Genomic DNA, 14911 nt, shown 5'->3' with positions numbered 1-14911 from the left:
TCCTTCTAGTTTGATCGCCCATGCACTTGCTTTTTTTATTTTGCGCACTTGCTCTTATCCACTCAGTCGCCACGTGTCTTTTTCCACTTGGGATCCATTGTGTACCATCATATGTACGTTTCCTATATCTATTCATCATGTTTAGATTGGGGTCGGGATGCTCCTCACAACATCACTCTAATCTTCTTATAGCAATGCATTGTGAGTAGGGTGTGGTTACTAGCTACTACAATTAAAATTATCTTGAATACCACCCATTTGAGCAGCACCAAGGTATTATAATTCTATGCACAAGGTACCATTATAATCCTATATAGTTGTATTTGGCTTATTATGGCCTCTCATATGTTGCTCCTCCTCAAGTCACTCTCTCGTCACCAAGTTGCTATATGTCTACATAATATAGTTCTCTCCTTATCCATTGCTTCTTCAACCTTCACTAATCCAAACTTTCTTCTTGTACTTTGAATTGGGCATAGTCTTTATTTAAACTTGACCCGTCGACAACACTTGCCATTCAAGGCATGACTAAAACATTGGTTATCACTTGTTGTCAATCTCTTGATTATGTAGATTCCTCAAGTTCTCCACAAGATCTATCACATGCTCTGATACCAATATAAGGACCACCATAGCTATAGACGACCTCCATCCGGATAGTGGGCTCTCTGCGTTTTCTCCACCCAACCTTAGCCAATCTTCCACATGGCTCCTCTATGTTTGGACTCCATCTCTTTTAATAGCTATTCGCCCTTTACATGTGCCTAGCCACTTTTATTAGTGCCCGGCCACCCTTGAGTCCTTTACCAGTTGTCATATTGGCTCCCCTAAACCGTGCCTTGTCCGGAAGGTTGAGCTCTCTAGGCTCCCAGAACTACCGTTGTTGTTGTGACAACCCCACTACGTAGTACAAACGTATAGTAGGTAGCTTGATCTACATGACCATTACTAGACCAGACTTGAGCTATGTTGTTGGACTTGTGACTCAATTTTTGCAAGCTCCTAGGAGATAGACTTGGATGCGGCTAGACAAATTCTCAGGTACATAAAGTCCACAGTTGATTATGGACTTTTCTACGAGGCTGGCATAGAGATATAACTACATGGGTACACAGATGCTGATTGGGCTGGTAGTGTTGCAAGCAGAAGACCTACCACTGGTTTTATATTCTTATTTGGGAGTGTTACTGTGAGTTGGAGCAGTAAGAAGCAGCCAATAGTTGCCTTGTCGAGTACAGAGAGTACAGGGCTGTTGCTATGGTAGCTTGTGAGGTAGCTTGGTTTCAGAAGCTACTTGGTGATATGGGTGAGCTCGTGGATAGGGCAGTTGTCATTTATTGCGAGCGATCACATGAGTAGCATACAGATGGCCAGTAACCCAATTACCATGCTAGAACAAAGCACATTGAGGTACATTATCACTTTGTGAGGGAGAAGGTTCTAGTAGGTGATATAGATCTGGTATATGTCAGCACAGAGGATCAGGTGGCTGACATCTTCACGAAGGCATTGGGAATAGAGAAGCTCCATAGGTTTAGGAGCTTCCTTTCAGTGTAGTGTATGGAGTTGAGATCAAGGGAGAGTGTTGAGATATCGAGCTCAACTAGTGCTATGAGACAGACATTGATGATCCGCCTGGGTGATAGCTTCCACAGGTTTAGGAGCTTCCTTTCAGTGCAGTGTATGGAGTTGAGATCAAGGGAGAGTGTTGAGATATCGAGCTCAACTAGTACTATGACACAGACATTGATGATCCGCCTGGGTGATAACTTCCACACTTATGCCATTGGCATGGTTGGTGAGATTATGGTTGATATGTCGCCAATGGATGCCAGGCTGTGTGTGGCAGCCACTTTGGAGAACTAGAGTTATGGCATAGTTATAGCACCAGCTCATATAGTCGAGTTCACACTATAGACCGACTATTGTATGTTGTTGTAGGAGAGTACTTTTCCTTTGTGTATGTACTCTTATCGTTTAGTTATATGGTTGTAGAGAACAAAAGAAGATAGAAGAAAATTCAGCCATCCATCTCTCTCTGTGTCGCACTCTCTTGTGTGTGTGTGTTTTTCTTATAAGGAACTTAAGCTCTCCCTCTCCCCTGCATTCTCTTTAGACCCAACCAGATATGCTTCCACAATGCTAAGGTAGGCTCTTAACTTGAACATATTTTGCACCACTTGCTAGCTCTGCCCATCCATCCATTCCAAGCTGTTGGGATTACTTAATATTTTATTATGTTGATTAGAGAACACACTCCATACAGTTTTGGAGTCTTAGATGTGTTTAGGTTGTCCTTTTTAATTTTATTTAAAGTTTAATTGGATTAGGGCATTCTATTTTCATCTCTTTGAAGGAAAAAAACCATGGTTTCTTAGTTATTTGCATGATTTTTAGAGCTTAAGAGGCTTAGATTTCATTACATTGAGCCAAGGAATAGCTTAGCAATTATGACTAGGAGTGGAATCCAATCTAAAAACATAATTATTAAGCTCCATCAGGTGTTTAGTAGAGTAGACTAGCAATTATGATTAGGAGTGGAATCCACTCTAAAAATATAATTATTAAGCTCCATCAAGTCTTGAGTAGAGTGGTTAAGTTAACTATGTTTATGCATTTCATAATTTTTTCATGCATTGTTGAATTGGTAGCTCTTAGAAGCATGTAAATCCATCAAAAAACAACCAAAAAACACTTAATTACTTGTATACCAACCATTAACTAGGATTAATCACACCCCATCAAGTTAAAGAAATCTTAAAAAAAACTCCCAAAATCAGGTTAAACCAACTCTTAGATTAGGGGATGTGAAACCATAGTCTAGACACTTTAGCCTACAGATGTGAGCCCCTCAAGCAACCATGAGATGTGAGCCATGACTCTAGACCCACGAGCCTAGAGCTAGGTATACTTAAAATTGTACAAAGCAATTATTACTACCTTGAAGACTTGTAAGGACATACCTACTTTTGTCTTTTGAGGATTTTTTGGTTATAAAATATGTACCACCTACAAATTCTAAGAAAAATTCTTATGCTTCATAATTATTGGGGAATTAAAGTATAATTATTACCCAATAAATACACCAACCTTATCGTAGGCCTTGTTCCTAAAAGCCCATGCCTCAAGGAGGCTTATTTCATTAAAGGAAAGTACATGAGCCTAGTTCATATAGAAAAGATGTGAGCTTGTAGATGCGAGCCTGAACATGTGCGAGCTTACAAATGTGAGCCTAGCCATGTGGAAGATTCTCTAAGGTTGGGTGGAGAAAACGCAGAGGGCTCACAGTCCCGTTCCTTTGGATGGAGGTTGTCTGGCTATGGTGGTCCTTATAGGGGTCCTCCGAAATCTCACCTTTATCTATGGAAAGCTTTGTGTTCTACTCCAATGGCACTGAAATGAGCTTACAGCCTGTCAAATCATACTTGGACAACATGTCCAAGCCATACTGCCTCTACAATAACAAAATGTCCTGAGGTGATCTCACCATCTCTATGCCTAAGAAATATTGCAGCTCACCCAAAAGCCTCTTGACATCATGTATGTCAGCATCACTGTCTCACCAATGATAATTAAGTCATCTGCATAGATGACTTATAGCATGATCCCTCTATCCGTCTTTTTCATATAAAGTGAAAAGTCTGCATTGGATATCTGAAATCCAATGGTAACAAGATACTCCTTGGTCTTGTTTGACCATGCTCTGGATTCCTGCTTCAAGCTATACAAGGCTTTGCGTAACCTACACACAAAATCTGGGTGTGTATCACTCTCATAACCTGGTGGTTGCATCATGTATACTTCTTCTTGCAAATCACCATGCAAGAAGGCATTCTTTACATCCATCTGTTGTTGCAAAGACCAACCCTTTACTACAGCGATAGTAGTGACAACTCTCACGCTTTCCATTCTTGCAATCGGGTTAATTGTTTCCTCATAGTCAATGCCATAAGTCTGCGCATAGCCCTTCAACCAATCTTACCTTATACCTACTCCACTGAACCATTAGCATTATGCTTGACCTTACACACCCACTTACATCCAATTGTCTTCTTTTCCTTAGGCAAAGACATGAACTACCATGTTGCATTTGCATCCAATGCTACCATCTCCTCATTCATGGCATCTTCCCATTTCTTATTTCCAAGTGCTTGCTCAAAACAAGTGGGCTCCAACTCGTGTATTTCTTTAACTATGTAAGCATAATGATGGGTTGTATATCCATCATATTGAAGCTTGCATGCTTGATGGATGCTTGTTAGATAGGATTAGTTATGGGTCGCCTAGTGTGAAAACTAGTCACTTATATAAGCAATATATAATAATTGTTGAGATGCCAATCTCAACATGAGCTCACACTCACGAGGGGCATGCATGACTGTTTGACATTTATATCACTAGAAGGTTTGGTAGCTAGCATTGACATATCTTTGCTAGAGATTCGACATCTGGACTACACTGACTAATCCACATCCACCCACTCCTCTTAGCATGTTCACATTATGGACCGCTTGTATATACTCTATTATGTGTGTTAGTCACTTTATCTTCATTGTAGACCTCTTTTGTTGTATGAAGAAGAAGAAGAATTTTCAGCCTCTCACCTTGTGTGTTCTCTTCTAGGGTTTATGTGAGTGTGTGTGTGCTTGTAAGAGCTCAAGCTCTCTTCTCCCCTGCATATTTTCATGGTATCAGAGTCTGGTTCGTGCGAAGGGCTGAGCAGCAAACAAGAGAAGCACAAGGAGCGGTACGAGGGTAAGAGCTTCATCTACTCTTCCCCCTTTGTGTTTGGCTACTACACCCTTGTCGGGAGCTCTTCGGGAGAGGCACTAGCAAACGAACTCTGATTGAGGAGCTTTCTTCGTGGAAGGAGAGCTACGGGGCCATAATTTTCGGGCTAAAAATGTATTTCAGGCGGCGACGCGTCCAGACCTCCTTTTTTCAGTTCGTAGGCGTTCACAAGCACTGCGGGTAAGTTTTGATTCTCTGCAAAACTCTATTTTTGGAACTGCAGGAAGGGCGATTGGTTGTGCAGACACTGTGTGTGCTGCAAAGAGGTCTTATAGTTGCCATTGGGTGTATGTATGCAAAGTAAGGTCACTAGTTGTGACAGTTTGGGTGCAGTATAGTACCACTGCAGAGAATACAACAGTTTGTAAGCAAGAGTGTTGTTGTTGGTAAATTTATGTTGCAGAAAAGATGTCAAATGATGGAATAAACTAGATTGTTGCTGAGAAGCTTGACAAGAATAACTTCCATGCTTGGAGGTTTAGATTGACAAATTTCCTGATGGGAAAAGGTTACTGAGATTACATTGAAGGTAATAAACCGGAGATTAATCCAACTACTGCAGATATCAAAGAGTTCAAGGATTGGAATCAAGGAGAAAGGAGAGTTATGTATTGGCTTTCTATCAGCATACAAGACACTATGATTGGGCATATACAGGATGCCGTCACCTAAGGAGACATGGGACACCTTGGTGAAGCTGTATGAAACCAACACCAAGCCACGAAAGATTCAATTTTGAAGAATGAGTTTCATACTGTGGAGAAGAAGAATATGTCTGTGAATGATTATGCTTTGAAGATTAAGGGCATTGTGGAATCCCTTGCATCAATTGGTGTTTCTATGGGATGATGATAATAAGGTGGAAGTGTTTGCGTGGTCTCGGGCCACAATACAAGGCGTTCAAGATGTCTATTCAGACTCAGGAGAACATTCCCAACTTCATAGATTTGGTGTCAATATGCTGATCGTTGAAGAGAATAACTTGGGTAAAGATCAACAGTCTTCACAAAATAAAAATAATTCAGAGCAGCAAGCCTTTTACACAAGTTTAGGTAGAGGTCGTGGATGTGGCCAAGGCGATGCCGAACAAGTAATTAGAATTATGGTCAGCAGCAGCAACAATCCCAGGATTCACAACACAACATACAGGTGGAAGAGGCCAGTTTAAAGGCGCATGGAGCCAAAGAGGTCATGGTAATTGGCAAAGGCACCATAATGATACACGAGGGTGTTTTTACTGTGGTGATCCTGGGCATGTGCAGGCAGATCAATACTATAAAAAGCAAAGTGACATGCGAAATGAAAAAGTGCAACAAAAAACAACTATGCATCCTCTAGTAGCAGAAATAATGAGCATAACGAGAGGTTGTTTGTTATGCAACATGTGGTTAATGTTGTGTTTGAAATGACGTAGCAGCATGTAAGGATGAGTATGGTATGTTGATTCAGGTGCTTCGAACCACATGACAAGTCATGGTGAGTGGTTCAAGGAAATGAAGAGTCTTGAAAGACCAAGTTTTGTTGAAACAGGGGATGACACTGCTCATCCGATTGACCATGTTGGAGATGTGTCATTGTCTATGCAGGATGGTAAAGTGAAGTACCTTGTAGATATACTTCATGTTTCGAACATTACAAAGAATCTGGTTTCTGTTGGTGGCCAAATGATTGAGGAGGGTTTGCAAGTTTGGTTTAACCCTGATGGCTGTTATGTAGAAGACTTTAAAGAAAGTGTAGGTTGGTTGCAAAAGGCAAGAGAGTGGGCAGAATGTTTACATTGAATGTAAATATGCCTGAAGTGAGTGCTGCAATGTTTGCAAATAGTTCAAGAGTTGTTGTAGATACAGACATTTGGCATAAAAGAATTGGGCATGTAAATGTGCAAAGAATGAAGTCTATGTAGACTAAAGAAATTGTGACAGGGCTGCCTAAGTTTAAAGTTGAAGGTATGCAAAAAGTTTGTGAAGCATATTAATTTGGAAAGCAAACAAAACATGTATTTCCACATGACAGTAATGTAAGCAGGAATGTGCTAGATGTTGTGCATTCAGATGTATGGAGTCCTCTGATAGACTATGTCTATGGGTGGCTGCAGGTACTACGTAACATTCATTGATGACCACACAAGGAAAGTGTGGGTGTACTTCATGAAGGAGAAGAGTGAAGTGTTCACTCATTTTCAGAATTTCAGAGTTATGGCTGAAAAATAGATAGGAAAGTATGTGAAGTGCCCAAGGTCAGATGGAGGGGGATAATACTTCTCCAATGAGTTCTTTGAATTCTTGCGAAAGAATGGCATTCAGAGAGCGAATTTACATGTAGATACACTTCACAACAGCAGCAAAATGGGGTTGCTGAGCGAAAAACAGGCACATTGCAGAGATAGCATAAGCATTGATGGCAGATAAGAATATGCCGCATAGCTATTGGGTTGAGGCTATGTCTACAGCACTTTATATCATGAATAGGAGTCCTACTGCAACCATACATGATGTAACGCCAGAGGAGAGGTTTACTGGCAGGAAACTTGATTTGTCTCACTTGAATTTTTTTAGATGTATTGCATGTGCATGTGCCATGTAAGCTTCATAAGGCCTTATATGGGATGAAGCAAGCTCCACGAGCATGGCATGACAAGATGTTGAGTATCTTGTTACTATTGGTTTTCATATGGCAGATGCAGATCACTCTTTGTATGTGCGCAAGAGTGATAAGGGTATTTGAGATGAAGGATTTGGGAGATCTGCGCTATTTTTTGGGAATCGAGGTCATTCGCACACATGAGGGTATTTGGCTGTCTCACAGAGACATTATGCATTGGACATGCTATCCAAGTATAGGATGGCTGATTGTAAGCTAATCTCGATGCCATTAGATCAAAATGGAAAGCTTAGTACGGATGCAGGTTATGTGTTGGAGGATCCTAATACGTACAAGAACATTGTGGGGAGTTTGATCTATGTCACTATCAACACGCCAAATTTGAGCTACACTGTTGGCTTAGAGAGCCAGTTTATGCAAGCCACATCTTAACAGTGTGCGACACACACTTCGGTACTTAAGGACCACTGTTGATTATGCATTGTTTTATGCAGAGTAGGTGTACCATTAGAGCTATATGGGTACACAGATACAGATTGGGCAGGTAGCATCTCAAACAAAGAGATCTACTAGTGGATTTATGTTTTCATTGGGAAGTGCTGCTATGACATGGAGCAACAAGAAGCAACCCGTAGTCGCAGTCGCGAGTACAGAGGAGCTATTGTGTGGCAGCATGTGAGGTAGCTTGGTTACACAAGCTTCTTGTGCTGATTTGGGGTTGCATGTGGAGAGAAAGATTATCATATATTGTGACAATCTTAGCAGTATACAGTTGGCCAAGAACCCAATTTTTCATGCGCGGACGAAACACATTGAGGTGCATTACCACTTCATGACAGAGAGAGTCTTGGCAGGCGACATAGACTTGGTCTACGTCAGCACACATGATTAGGTAGTTGAGATCTTCACGAAGGCCTTGGGAGCTGAGAAGCTCCGCAGATTTTGAGATATGCTTGGAGTTCATAAGTTGGAGTTGAGCTTGAGGGGGAGTGTTGAGATGTCAAGCTTAACATGAGCTAACACTCACGAGACGCTTGCATGACTGTTCGACATTTGTATCACTGGCGGGTTTGGTAACTGGCACCGATTTATCTTCGCCAAAGATTCGACAACTGGACTACACTGACTAGTCCACATCTACCCACTCCTATTAGCGTGTTCATATTATGGACCACTTGTATATACTCTATTATGTGTGCTAGTAGTAGTCACTTTATCTTCTTTGTAGACCTCTTTTGTTGTGTGAAAAAAAAGAAGAATTTTCAGCTTCTTACCTTGTGTGTTCTCTTCTAGGGTTTATGTGAGTGTGTGTGTGCTTGCTTGCAAGAGCTCAAGTTCTCTTTTCCCTTGCATCTTTTCAATAATTACCTTATAATATAATATTTGTGAGTTCTTCTCCCCTCTACTCTTTTTTGCTTGTGGTTTATTGAACCTTGCATGCTTGATGGATGCTTGCTAGATAGGATTGATAATAGGTTTTCGGCTTGCCTTAGCTTCCTCTTCTTCCCTCACCTTTTGTAAGAGATAACCATCAGGAAGGCCAATCTCTATTTTCCTCCATCTAGGCAAAGAGAGCTCTCCCTTCACCCCATCAGTAAATAAGGAGAATTCTAATGTGACAATAGAGTGAGGACACAACACAGACGAAGAGTTAGCGTACCCATGTAGGGAAGTTGCAACTGTGGCTCTAAGGCAAGACCTTTAACTAGTGCTATGATGGGCATTGATGACCTGCCTAAGTGATAGCTTCTGCAATTATGCCACTGGCATGGTTGGTGAGATTATGGTTGATATGCTGCCAGTGGGGATGACAGGCTATGTGATAGCCACTTTAGAGTACTAGAGTTATGGCATAGCTATATTTCTAGCTTATATATAGTCGGGTTCACATTATAGACCAAATATTATATGTTGTTGTAGGAGAATACTTTCCCTTTATGTATATACTCTTATCTTTTAGTTATATGGTTGTAGGGAAGAGAAGAAGTCAGAAGAAAATTTAGCCATCCATCTCTCTCTTGTGTTTTGCACTCTCTTGTGTGTGTGTGTTTTACTTGCAAGGAACTCAAACTCTCCCTCTCCCCTACATTACCTTTATGGTATCAGAGCTCATGTTCATGTGAAAGCTAAGAAGGCAATCAGAGGTACACAGGTAAGAGCATCATTATGTCTTCCCTTTCTTAGTTTAGGTATAACACCCCCTTGGTAGCTTCGAGAGCTACACATCTCTGACGATCGAGAAGCTGTCTTCAAAGGCTTGGAGGTGCATGCGAGGTACACAGTACTATGTAGTCTTATTTTGTGTCTAGAATCATGTTTCGGTCTCCATTCGGTCACACTGCAAGGTATTTTCAATAGTTTTGAAAGTTTTGGAGAACTGTTTCTGGTTGAAATTTAGTTATTGTAGTGCAAAAGTGCATTTTGGGAGTGCAGACAATGTTTTCACATGTATTGTTGATAATGAGTGTATGTACATGTACTCTGGTTAGATCTGGTGACATACACGTTGTGCTGAAGTACCGCTATACAACAGTTTTACAGAAGACACTGTTGTGTTGCAGATTGCATACAAAAATTGTATGTTTATAGGTTTCTAATTGTTACATGTAGAAATGTCTAATGGACTCAATCATATTGTTAGTGAGAAGTTGGACAAGAACAACTTCCATGCCTCGAAGTTTAGAATGACCAATTTCCTAGTGGATGGGTAAAGGATTTTGGGACAATGTCGAAGGAGACAATGAGGAGCCTCTAGAGTTGTCTGATGAGAATGCCACTCCAACAGATATAAAGGCATTCAAGGATTGGAATCAAGATGCAAGGAAAGTCATGTATTGGCTTTCGATCAGTGTCATATACACAATTATAGGACACATATAGGATGCCAACACTGCAACAACAGAAAGGGTTAACTTGATGCAGATGTTCCAAACTAATACAAAGGCAAGGAAACTGCAGCTAACACAAGAGTTGCATACAATGGAAAAAAATCATGTCTATCAATGAGTATTCTTTAAAGATCAAGTCCTTTGGGTCTATTAATGTATCGATGGAAGATGATGATTTGGTGAGTGTTTGTTTGAATGGGCTTGGCAAAGAGTACATTCAAGACCTCCTTTGCAAGCCAGAGAGAATATTCCTAACTTTTGAGACTTGGTGTCTATATGCTGATCATAGAAGAAAAGTCTCTAGGTGAGGATTTTTCTTCACAAAAAGTAAGAACACATCAAAACAAGCCTTCTACTCTAATTCAGGTAGAGGTAGAGGTAGAGGTCATGGTCGAGGCCAAGGTGGTGCCAACAAGGAAACCAGAATTCTAGATAACAACAATCCAATGATTCACAACAACAGCAAATCATACACAAGTGGAAGAGGCCAGTCTAGAGGCAGAGGGAGCCAAAGAGGCCGAGGTGGTTGGCAAAGAAATTAGAGTGAAAATAGCTCACCAATCACAACGAGTGGTTTAGAGACATGCAGAAAATGGAAAAACTAGGTTATGTAGAAACAGGTGATGATAATGCGCATCCCATTGTGCATGCTGGTAAACTACTATTGTCTATGCTTGATGGCAAAATGAAGTACTTGGCATATGTACTTCATGTTCCAAATATTACAAAGAATCTGGTTTCTATTGGACATATGGTTAAGTAGGTTCTACAAGTGAGGTTTAATCCTCAAGGATGTTTTGTGGAAGACAAAATCAGTGTTGCTTAGTTGTAAAGGGTAACATAAATAGCAAGATGTTTACTTTGGATGTGAATATGCCTTAGGTAAAGGTAGCCATGTTTGCGCATGGAACAAGCACATTGATCATGTGAATATACAGAGACTGAAATCTATGTAGGCCCAAAATATTGTTCAAGTTTGCCAAAGTTTAAGGTTGATGATATGCATAAAGTATGTGAAACATGCCAGCTTGGTAAGCAGGCAAAACATGCTCTCCCACATGAAAAGCATGTGAGTGCAAGGCCATTAGACGTTATACTTTCAGGTGTAAAGAGACCGACCAAGACTGCAACAATTGCAGGTTGCTTGTATCATGTTATATTCATTGGAGACCACATTAGGAAAGTGTGGGTTAATTCATGAAGGAGAGAAGTGAGGTGTTTGCTCACTTTTAGAGATTTAAAGCTTTGGTTGAGAAGGAAAAAGACATACAAATAAAGTGCCCGAGATCAGATGGTGGGGGAGAATATTTCTCCAATGAGATCAGATGGTGGGGGAGAATATTTCTCCAATGAGTTCAATGATTTTTTGAGAAATCAGGGAATCAAGAGACAGTTTACATGCATGTACACTCTGCCAAGGTGTTGCAGAAAGAAGAAAATAGGCACATTGCAGAAGTGGCATGTGCCTTGATGGGAATGTAAAGAATATGCCACATTATTTTTGGGTAAAAGCAGTAGCAATTATTGTGTACATTATGAACAAGACACCCCCACTGCAGCTATTCATGGTATGATGCTTGAACATAAGTTTACAGGTATAAGACCAGATATGTCTCATTTGAAAGTGTTTGGGTGTATTGCATATGTGCATGTTCCTGATGAAGTAAGAACAAAGTTGGATCTAAAGGCAAAGAAATTCATCTTTATTAGTTATGTTATGGAGTAGAAAGGTTATAGATGTTATAACCCTACCACTCATGAGATACGAGTAAGCAGAGATGTCTTTGACGAGATGAGTGGCTGCTGGTATACGCCAGCGAGACGATGAAGACAACAGAAGATGTAGATGTAAGAAATGTTGATGTTGCACCACATGTAGAGCAGCAACAATTACAGGTGCTTAGTGGACCTAGCAAGTCCTCTAGTAGTGGATCCAATATCAGTCTATGGTCAGGCAGGTTGAGGACAGATGTAGGTACATATGTATCACACAAAGGGAAGGAAAAGATAGATCAACCTTTTGTGCCTGATCTGTGAGTAGGTCACTCATATGTGGATGGTGATTCTAGTGGCTCTGAGAAGAGCCTTGATGAGGGAGGAGCTTGGCATTACGTCTGTGGTTACTACTAGTGTAAGGAGAACCAGGGCTGTTTCGAGGACATCTGGCAGCAATGATCTAGGTGTAGGCAGGTCTAGGAGGGTTAAGTACCCTGTCGGATGCGTGCCCGTGTTCGAGTGGGTAAGATGGGCATCTCTTCATAATAAACATGTTAGTCATAACCTCTATGGGGATGCCCATTATTTTATCTTGGGGATATTTTTTTTGGATGCGCCTTTTATTTATATCATTTACCAAGATTAGTGTGTTTAATCAGTTGTGTGCACTAATTAATATTATTTTGGATATAAGCGATGAGACTGAGTGGCGGATTATTTGTTAATCGCAAGTGGAACATATGTTGGGACCACTATGAGATATTTTGGAAGACATGTGAACACCTTTTATGGTTTTATATTTTGGCATTAATATTTTTGTATGGCTAATGCCTTGAACCTTTATACATGCCAATTAGTATTTTATACTTTTGGTAGGCCCAAGACTTTATATTTGTATGACTAAGGCCTTAAACCTTTATACATACCAATTAGTATTTTATATTTTTGGTAGGCCCAAGACTTTATGGTTTCATTTTTTGGCATTAATATTTTGTGCAGCTAAGGACTTAAACCTTTAACCATACCAACTAGTATTTTATACTTTTGGTAGGCCCAAGACTTTATATTTGTAGCTTGCTATATTTTTTGTAGAGCTTTTATGCTCAAAAACTCAAAAGCACTTGTGCTTTGTTTTTGGAGTTATCTTTTTGAAAACCAAGCTTTCTAATACATATAAATATGGGCGAGTGGTACAAGGGCCACACTTATTCAGGGGAGATTCAACTCAATCTTGTGTCGATGGTGATCTCTTTCCTACTCTCTGGCTCTCTTGTTTATTTTGCTTATTAAGGTTTATGCTTTTAATTTGGGCAGTTCTATTACCCAAATTTTTGTGCTTGAGAATTAGAATTTCTTCTCCAAGTGTCTTAAAGGTTCTAACAAAACACTTTATCTCTTAAATAAAGTTGCAACCTACCCTTCCATGTATGCAACAACCATGGAACCATCACACAATATTTGAAAAAGCAACTCCTATTACCTTTAGTGAAGGAAAAGTAAACCTAGTTCTTACTCAAGTCACCACAATACATAGTGGAGATGATAAAATATTTCTAAAGTAAACCTAGTTCTTACTTAAGTCACCACAATACATAGTGGAGATGATAAAATATTTCTAAAGTAATGCATATAGCCATGCCCCTTGGTTGAAGACTCAAAAAATGCTTCTCATTATAATGTTACATGTTTATATCTTTGAAGAAAGTCTAAGCGCTATAATTTCTCCATGGATTCTTAAACTGAATCTACCTCTTATATGATTTTTGAATTACATCTAGCACCTCACATGATCCATGCCACCAACAAATAAACTAATAACTTTAACCTCTAACGTTTTACACACCTTTTCTCTCTTCAAACCATCACCTATGGTTCCACACAAAAAGATTAATTGCAACTCAGACGAATGTGAGATCACATATTTTAACATCTATAATGTCTACATTTGAACCATAAAGATTAATTACAACACACAAATGTGAGATCACATATTTTAACATCTATAATGTCTGCATTTGTTTGTAGCCATGTTACACCATGAGAAATGTATTAATCAATCCACTTTTGTTCCCTTCAAGCCAAATAATTAATGACATTATTGTACAAAAAGACCAAGCTTGGTCTAATGGAGGTATTTTTTCTTTTGATGTCTCACAAACTATACTAGGCTTTAGATGGAGGTATTTTGGCTTTAAATGTCTCACATAACTATACTAGATAAAAAAATATTTTTATGGATTATGTGTGTTATTCTTTTCATTGATTGTGACTATAAAAGGAGTAACTATTTCAAAAGTGTTCGAATGCTTTTTATGTGTTAATGCCTTGTTGATATATTTTGGGAATGTTGTCATGCATTAGATACTAAATTACACTGTTTTTTTTGGTTGATTTTTTCATTTGAATTCTCATGGAATGTATCAGCTTTTTAACTCTCATGAAATGTATTATCTTGTAAAATAAACACTTTTATTGAAACTTTTTTAAAAAAACATAGCAAAACAGCAAACTATTTAAAATGCCTCCTGAAGGCTATGTAAATGTTTCATTTTCCCAATCATACAAATGTTTAATTTTCATGATTTTTATGTTGTAACTTGTCTGTAATAAAATTAAAAGGCTTAGTGCATTTATTTAGCACAAAATATTGGAAGAAAATGAAAGACTTTGATAGAAAGTTTCAACCGTTCATAATACAAGAAAGTATTGAAAAGCATTACAAAATTTTAAAAATAATATGAAATAATTACCATGATAAACTTTACCATGACACAAAGGGCCTTACCATGGAGCAAGAAAAGGCTAAGGTATTTCTAGACCATTAACCATTACTACACAATTTTGATTGGAAGTTGCCTCTTGGGCTATAGGGCCTTACCATGATGCAAGAAAAGTCTAAGGTATTTCTAGACCAT

The sequence above is a fragment of the Cibotium barometz genome, chromosome 49 (genome assembly GCF_041138505.1).
Source record: "Cibotium barometz isolate CiBa-2024 chromosome 49, ASM4113850v1, whole genome shotgun sequence".
Taxonomy (NCBI): Eukaryota; Viridiplantae; Streptophyta; class Polypodiopsida; order Cyatheales; family Cibotiaceae; genus Cibotium; species Cibotium barometz.
This window is presented reverse-complemented; position numbering follows the sequence as displayed.